This window comes from Clytia hemisphaerica, unplaced genomic scaffold (assembly GCF_902728285.1).
Source record: "Clytia hemisphaerica strain Z4C2 unplaced genomic scaffold, Clytia hemisphaerica genome assembly, whole genome shotgun sequence".
In the NCBI taxonomy this organism is placed as follows: Eukaryota; Metazoa; Cnidaria; class Hydrozoa; order Leptothecata; family Clytiidae; genus Clytia; species Clytia hemisphaerica.
This window is the reverse complement of record NW_027103851.1, coordinates 627,531-635,945: the sequence shown is the minus strand read 5'-3', so window position 1 is coordinate 635,945 and position 8,415 is coordinate 627,531. Positions and strand designations below refer to the sequence as shown.

The window sequence follows — 8,415 nt, the reverse complement described above, 5'->3', positions numbered from 1 at the left end:
GTAAATATTAAACAGAAATTATGCATTATCCAACAATCAGATAAAATAAAACCAGTTATCAAACTGCGAATACTAATTATCGACATATAATTTTACCAAAAACATTCGAATACAATTTTAACACAAGAATTAGGCTCAGTAAAAAAGATTAAAAACCATTGTCTCTTGAAAACAATAGAAAAAAATTAATTATATTTCATATTTATCAATTTCGAGCAATTTTTCAACAAAAACACGACAACACGGGGTACGGCATTCGATTGAATTATTGCGCATTAATTTCAATCGTTCGAAATCAATCAAGCGTAATGTTTTGAACCGTCTGTTTACGCTCAACAGTTGCTTGCTACAAAAATCTGTTTGTTTTCTTTTTGTTTTGATAGCTTCGCATTTATTTAAAAAATGTTTTGCTGTTGTTTTTTTTTAATTTTGATCCTTATACTTAAATAACCCGAGTTATATATCAACAAATGCATTATAACACTCATGCTTAATTTGTCGTTCTTATAACCATACGTAGTAAATCTTCGTGGTAAATGAATTCGTAGGTGTCGACAAATTAACCGGGTCGGGGTTATGGACGGCGAAATTTGTCGTTTTTTTTACCTATTTTTAGTAAATGTAGGATTCTTTAGATTAAACCCTTCCTACACGTTTTTTTTTCTATTAGAACACCTAAAATTTGGCTGTGCCTGAATGTGCTTATTTTTTTAGCAATTTTATCAGCCGAAAATGTTCTTAAATGCGTTCTTAATTTTTCAGACTACTCTAAATCGATAATATCATGCAAAATAAAGAGCACTTAAAATTGGTAAAATATGTACAATATTTGACTCTCAATTTTAGAAAATCCATCCCTAAGTTCGGTTAAAACTGGTTGAAAAGAGGAAAAATTGTAATTTCTTGTCATTTTTTTTCCAAACTGAGGCTGGGCATGTTCTTACCATTGAGTTTCAAGCCCGAAGGGCTAGAGGTCAATCTCTAACCTTTCTCAGGCAAGAAAAATTGAAGCCTTAAAATATGCGCCGTATTTTTGATGACGGATTGAATCTAGCAATTCCTTTGTCTTCGAGTGATATATTTTTCGAAATTAAGCGATAAATTTTAGTTTCAATCTGTCATTTGTGTAAAAACCAGGCGGGTCGCTCAAGGCCGCGCAACTTTGGTAGGATTTGTTGGCTTCAAATCCTACCAAAGAGATTGACCTCTAGCCTTCGGCTTGAAACTCAATGGTTCTTACGATGTTCTTAATTTTTCGACGAATTTCAGCCTGAATGTTCTTATAAACTGGGTTCTTATAAACAATAAACGTGTATTTTTATTACAACTTAAAAAAGATTCATCCTTATACAGTGCACTGAGCAAAAAATACACTCGGAGAGAGTGCATTTTGGTTACATCAAAAACATACCTTTAGGCTCGCACATATCAGTCGGTCATCAGTGAGGTTCCCAGAAACACGAGATGCGATGGTATCGAGAATTTTCTAAATATAGATGCACGTAAAATCATTCAGTCAGAGATGTTTAAACCAAAACGAACTCAGAAAACTGAAAAATCAGATTCGAACAGTTTTTCGTTCACACCTCACAGTGGTTCTTTGCAAATATCGGAATAAATAAACCACTAAATCCAATCCCGTCGCTTTTAACCTGATAACAGATTGTGTAGTTTCTGGCCCAGTACGTAGTCTACCTTAAAGGAAGAAATTTTGGCGGAAAGAAAATTTGGCGGATTTGGCGGATTTGATTGAAATCCGCCAAATTAAGTTCCCGCCAAAATTTCTTTTTTCCGCCATCTGCCAAATTAAATTCCCACCAAGTTAAACATTTCGAAAATATGATCTCTTTTAAGGTGTTTTTGCTATTTTTTCGCTGTTTTGACGCCATCTTAAGGTTAAATTTTTAAGCGACCGCCAAATTAAATTCCCGCCAAATTTAGTTTTTCATCCATCCGCCAAATTAAATTCCCTCTGAAAAAGCTTTTTTGGCCATCCGCCAAATTAAATTCCCGCCAAAATTTCTTCCTTTAAGGTACCCAGTACGCTGAAGCTCTAAAGACGGCGGGGAGAAGACCAACGTCCGAGATTCAGAAAAGGCCTTAAAATGGTTTTCTTAGGGCACCCCTTAGATCAGGACAAATTTTTGATTTTATACTCCTAATAGGGTGTAGAATTGACAAAAAATTGCCCTTTGAATCTCCTGCAGTTTTCGAGTGAATCGATTTTTAGTTAATCGATAGAACTTATCAAGGTTCCCCACTTAAGCTAACGGTTTTTTCGAAGTCTGAAAATCAAATATCTGAGGCTACCAACGGATTCAGCGTGAAAAGTAGGTAAAGAAAATGGGGTTATTTGTTAAGTTTCGACCACCTGGTGCCGAGAAATAGCATTTTTAAGGCGAAAAATCGACGTTTTTGGCGTTTTCCGACGATGTCAGCTGTTTTCTGGGAGCGTTTTCAGAAAAAATCATTTCCACAACTGGATTGCCCTGAATTAATAGTATCCGAAAATGGTATGGTTTGTTAACTTGAAGTGACACATTTTTTGTCGTTCTTCGTGCTCCACAAGAGAAGGAAAATCTAGACAGGATAGACAGACAGATAGCAGACGATGCGGATAACAAAGTAAACAAAACACAACACAACAACGTACAACTGAAGACCACCAACTCAATTTTTCTGATGATTCAGTAAGTATAAATACCTTATCCCTTCCCCACTTCCCATATTAGAGAGAATAGGCCTTCCCCTAAGGGCCCCTAAGGTGAATAAGCCTCACACCTAAAGTGTGAGGATCACAGCGGAGTGAATGGGCCATTCCAGCCCCCTAATGGATGACATCAATTTTTGAAATAAATTTTGGCACGGAATTCCAGACAAACTTTAAAGAGAAAGTATTGGAATTCCATGAATTTTACTTAATTTTGCATTAAAGAATTGGAATTCCATGATTTTTTAGGTTACAGTATAGTAACGGAATTCCACGGTTTTGATAGGTATTTTGTAAATTTGTTACGGAAATTCCGGACTTTCTTGAAAGCAATTTGCTACGGAAATTCCATGTCGTCAATTGGGGGGTAACGAATAAAAACTGGAATGGCCCAATAAGGCTTCTAAGATTTTCTATTCTTGGCAATCATGTGCCATCTTTGTGTCTTTTGGTGCTCCACGAGGTCTTTTTGACTGGATTTGGAAAGATCTAGTTTCAATCACCAATTCCGCCCTTCTCCTCTTTTTCTCTATTTCACGACCCTGCCGGTGTACCCGACAGTCGGGTGCTGTCGGGTGTTTTGTCGTGTGCTGAAATTTCTAAATTTGCAAAGTCGGGTGCTAAAATTCCTAACTTTGTTACATGTCAGGTGCTGTTAAAAGCACCCAGAATGCAATGATGTAGCACCTGACAAAGTGCACCCGACTGTCGGGTGTTTAAATTTCTAACTTTGAACACCCGACAACAGCACCCGACTGTCGGTTGCACTGGCAGGGTCGTTCTATTTCCTATCTCTAACTCTGTTTTTTCTGATTTCTGAATTCTGGACTTAGTTTTTCTGAATTTGACTAAAGTATTTGAAGCTATTTTGCTACGACCCACGGCATGGCCCGAACATGTTCGGGCCTCTTGATTTAATACTTTTTAAAAATGGCCCGCGCGGGCCCGCACAGTTTCGGACCATGTTCGGGCCAGATTTTCAAAAACTTGCTACGATCGCGCGTGTAATTTCAGGACCCAATATTTATATTAAATTCCTTATTTTAGCAAACAAATTTAAAAATCTTCATCTTTATTCAAATATATATTGTTCAAATATAAAAGTTAATCATCTATTTTCCAATTAAGTTAGGAAAATTATTAAAAAGAATGATTTGAATCTTACATAATATGGTTTTCTTTTTATTCTTTATCCCGTTCCCTTTTCTCGTGGTCTTCTCCTATTCAAAGCAGAATTTTTCTGGATCGTTTTTTGTACTGTTATACAACTTTGTGAATCAAACTGGTATTTGGAACTTTGAATTTGTCTAATGAAAATATTTAACAATGGATGATGATAAACCAGGAAAGGTAAATAAAATTAAATTCTACTATTCCTATGTAAATACATGGCCCGAACATGGTCCGAACAAAATGTTCGGGCCGATTCAATAATACTTATTTGTGGCCTGAGCATGGTCCAAACAGGCCCGAACATGTTCGGGCCATGCCGTGGGTCGTTTTTGCGAATTCTGAAACTATACTCCCGCACCTCGGCTCGAACTACCAAATGCAAGCAACCTTGGTTTCCAAACCCGACGCCTTACCACTTCACTATCGTTGCACAGCAAAATCACGCAATTCATAACATATTATACCAAACTGGCAAAAGACGGGGGTAATGTTATTATACCTTAATGGTATAAATATATTTTCTCGTGTTACAAATTTTCGCCGGTACTTAATTTCGCAAGTTTTTTGGTCAATTTTCGCGAAATTTTTTATACTGTTTCAATTTTTCAAAATGACAAAATCGCAAAATTAAATACACGCGAAAAATTTTTTCTTAGTATTTTGTTACTCTTGTCTCTCGAATAGACGGGCGGGTCCGAATAAGCAGGGGGGTAGGAAAATTTTGGAATGGAATAAGAGGGGGGGGGGTAATTTGAAGCTGTTTGAAGACATAATTTTTTCTAACTGGTATCCATTTCAACAACAAAAAAGAAACTTTAACAAATAAACACACGTAAAATAAGAACCAATACTAACAAAATGGAAAATTTTAACAAGTTTAAGGTCTATCTACACTGTAATAAAATATTGAATTATTCGAATTTAATTAGCGGGGGGGGGTCTTAATAAGAGCGGGGGGGATGGATTTTTTTGTCTCTTAACAATTAGCGGGGGGACGTCTATTTGGGAGACAAGAGTAGTATTTTTACATCAAAAACGTTGTGTTTCAAGCAAAATCAGTCTTTTTCTTGCTTTATATTCCCACTTTCTGAAAATACCTAGTTTAGTGAATCGCGAAATTTAATACACGTGAAAATTCTCCAGAAGTCGGCAATCGCGAAATTTAATACACGCGAAACACGTTTTTTCGAAAAAATTTCGCGATTCGCGAAAATTTGTAACACGCAAAAATATATGCCAATAAGGTAATATGGGTAAAAGTACCCCTTTTTTAAACCTGACTGAAATTCGAGCCGTTACTAGCAACCCTGTGGGGCCCAAGGCGCTGAGTATGCACCCGGCACAGTGACAATCCGTTACTAGCAACCCTGACCCTAACTAACTGACAATAATCGAATCCTGACCCCCGGAAAATTACCACGAACCAGAAAGAACAAAAAAAAATTGAAGGGGCGGAATTGCTGATTGAAACTAGTTTTCACCCACCCAACCAGACAACATTTTCCGTGGAAGTCGGGACCACAGCAAACAAATGACATGGCCAGCACAACGCAGTTGTTGACGACATATACGGTGAAATTTGGGTAACTTGCATCAGTGGAGGCTAACATGCATAGCCCTCAAATGGGCCATTCCAGAATTTGTCTGTAACAGGGGGGTGGACGACACAGGATTTCCGAGGGCAAAAGTTTTCACCAAAATTCGAAATTTCCAAGGCGAGAGAAGAAAATGTATAATTTTCCAAGGCAATTGAATTAAAAAAGGCAAAAAAGAGTGGAATTTCCGATGCATTTTGCAGAAGTACATGGATTTTTATCGGAATTTCCGACCACTGGAAAAGAAAATTATTTCTGAGGCTAGAAAAAATGATAAAATGCATGTTGTTCGACGGGGGGGGGGTAACAAACATTTTCTGGAATGGCCCAATAAAAGATCTGGCTGGTCATCAAAATACAACTATGCAGCTCCGCTCGCAGCTCTAATCTACCATTTTTGTTTTGATTCAACTTTGTATTTTAATGATCAGCCAGGTCTTTCATTTGAGGGCTATGCATGTTAGCCTCCACTGATGCAAGTTACCCAATCTCAGGGTATATCGTGAAGTCGGGTAACTTGCACCAGTGGAGGGAAACTTGCATAGCCATCAAATGACTGACAAATCAAAGCAGCAAAATTTCAAAACAAATGAACTACGCAGCTCTGCTCGCAGCTCTACTCTACATTTTTGTTTTGATTTATTTTTGTATTTTAATGACCAGCCAGGTCATTCATTCGAGGGCTATGCATGTTAGCCTCCACTGATGCAAGTACCCGACTTCACGGTACATATCGACTGATTCGAGCGATAATCTCTCTAGGAGATCAACAGTTCGTAAACGATTTCTTAGAGTTACGTGACAAATGGAACTGATAACAACGACAATAGAAACTTCGGAAATGATTCAACAATTTTTCAGTACTGTAAGACTCTAGCATTTGAATCCATAGAACAGGATTAAAAGAATAAAGGTGCGATACACAAGTGTTACGAGTAAGCCAAATCGCGTATTACGAACAACCTCTAAATTGCTGAGTAAAGAAAAAAAAAACGACTTTAGATTCCAATTCTTGTATAGCAGGCTGCAACTACACTGCCAAATGATCTGTATTACAAATACTTCCAAATGGGTCCATAAGTTAAGAAATGAAATTATCATCTAGCACAGAGGTTTTGTTTTTAAAAACAAACTTCAAAATAAAGTTGTTAATGAAGTTACTTAAAATATCACTTACTTACATAATTTATTTAAATGATATAACACCCCTTTCTTAAATAAATATGTTTGCCGCAAGAAGGGAGAAAAATTTAATTTGACCCCGGTTTTATCTCTCTTTTTCTAGCTATTTCCCGCGTGTTAGTGTAGACACAACTTTAATCTGGGGAAATGAAGCGTTTTCATTGGTCTAAAATCACGGATGGTCACGTGACCAGAATTTTTATCCAGGGAAATGACGTGGCGGCAATGTTTTGCTTTAGTGAGATTGACCATTTTGTTGTTTTGATTTCAGCGGGCAAAATTTCTGTACAAACCAAAATATGGCTTCGTTGGAATACCGGTTGAGACACTTGTGGATAAACGTTGCGTCGTTGGCTTTTGTTTTTAATCTCACTACAGGTGTTCATCATACCAAAAGCATTTCCTGCTTTCTGAATTCGTCTGTTGACATCCATCTCATCAGACAAATCTCACTTAATAACATTGCCAAGATAAATAAATTTGGAAACAATGGGGATAAATCTGTCTCTGAGGGTAATATCAGAGAGATTTGCATTATCAAAGGTGGTTGGATCGTCATACATTGAAGGAGGTTTTGAAGAAAAGAGAACTACAGATTTGGATGTCTATTTTGGTTCGATTGGTCCGGAGTGAACTTCCATGCCATAGCGTGCAAAGTGGTTTATGCAGAGAGGTGATCCAGTTTCACAATCAGTCTGAGATTCAAAAATGAGAGCAGTGTCATCTGCATACTCCGAATCATTGAGTGAAAATTCGTCACTGTAAGCTTGATAGCCTCAACCAGTCATTTTAGCGTCATTTTTTGTTCTGAAGACACACAATGAAGTGTTAGTAGTTGCCCTCCAAGTTATCATGACTGCTACTAGAAAGAAGGCGAAGAGAATTGGTCCAAGTATATCTCCTTGCTTGACACCAATCGTACAAAAACGATGTGAGTGTTATGATATACTGTGAACTTAAATTCAAAATTGCTGTGAAGCGCTTTAAGAAAACTATCACAGTGCAGCTGGAACCTCGATATTCCAGGTTTAGAAAAAGCTATACATGTTATCTTTTTTCTTTAAAGGATCAATAAGCCATCAACATCGATAAATAACACACATTTCCTCAGAAACTTTTAAAATTATCTGCCATTATAACTTTCTTGAAGCCGTTCCGAAATTAACCGGAAATTAATCGGGTTGTGTATCGGAATTCCTATGGGAGTTCTTTTCCAAGGTTTGTAAAATAGCTAAGTCGGCCAGGAGCAGGATACAAGGTATATGAACGTGGTGAATTCACACACTCAATTTTCTCGAGATTCAAAAAAATAAAAACACTAAAATTGTTTTTTTACAAGCATACAAAAATCCAAAAGCTGGCTCGGAAATGCTTAGATCGAGAGATTTACAAAGCTGAAAATGCTTTAAGGGATGCTTATATCTTAAGCAAAATTTTAGAGAAATTTCGAAATTCCAGCCGAAATCAAACAAAATCTGAAAATGAAGGCTCAAGGTGATGTTTAACATAAGCTTAAATTTTTGCCATATATGAGCCTATTTATGCTTATAAACGCAATGCTTATAAAGAAAAAAACATGTACGGTTATATCCGAGCCAAGGTTCAAAGATTGATCCTTAGAAAGACTGATTTTTGAAAATTTTGTCCATTTTTTGATGTTTTCCCCACCTTAAGAAAAACTATTTCCCCAAATTTTTAGCCAAAATTTTAAAAGTCCAAATCTCAAGAATTTATGACCCTTTGAGGGAAATTTTT

The 8,415-nt window shown here is 36.8% G+C and overlaps 1 protein-coding gene across 1 annotated transcript in view; it reads left to right on the top strand.

Moving 5' to 3' along the window:
- The first annotated feature begins 2,601 nt into the window (after positions 1–2,601).
- The window catches only part of LOC136807687 (exocyst complex component 3-like), a 46,246-nt gene continuing 40,432 nt past the window's right edge, over positions 2,602–8,415 (top strand). Inside the window, exon 1 of the mRNA XM_067064284.1 lies at positions 2,602–2,690. The gene's annotated coding sequence lies outside the window, so the exon portion shown is untranslated. The remainder of the gene's footprint in view (positions 2,691–8,415) is intronic.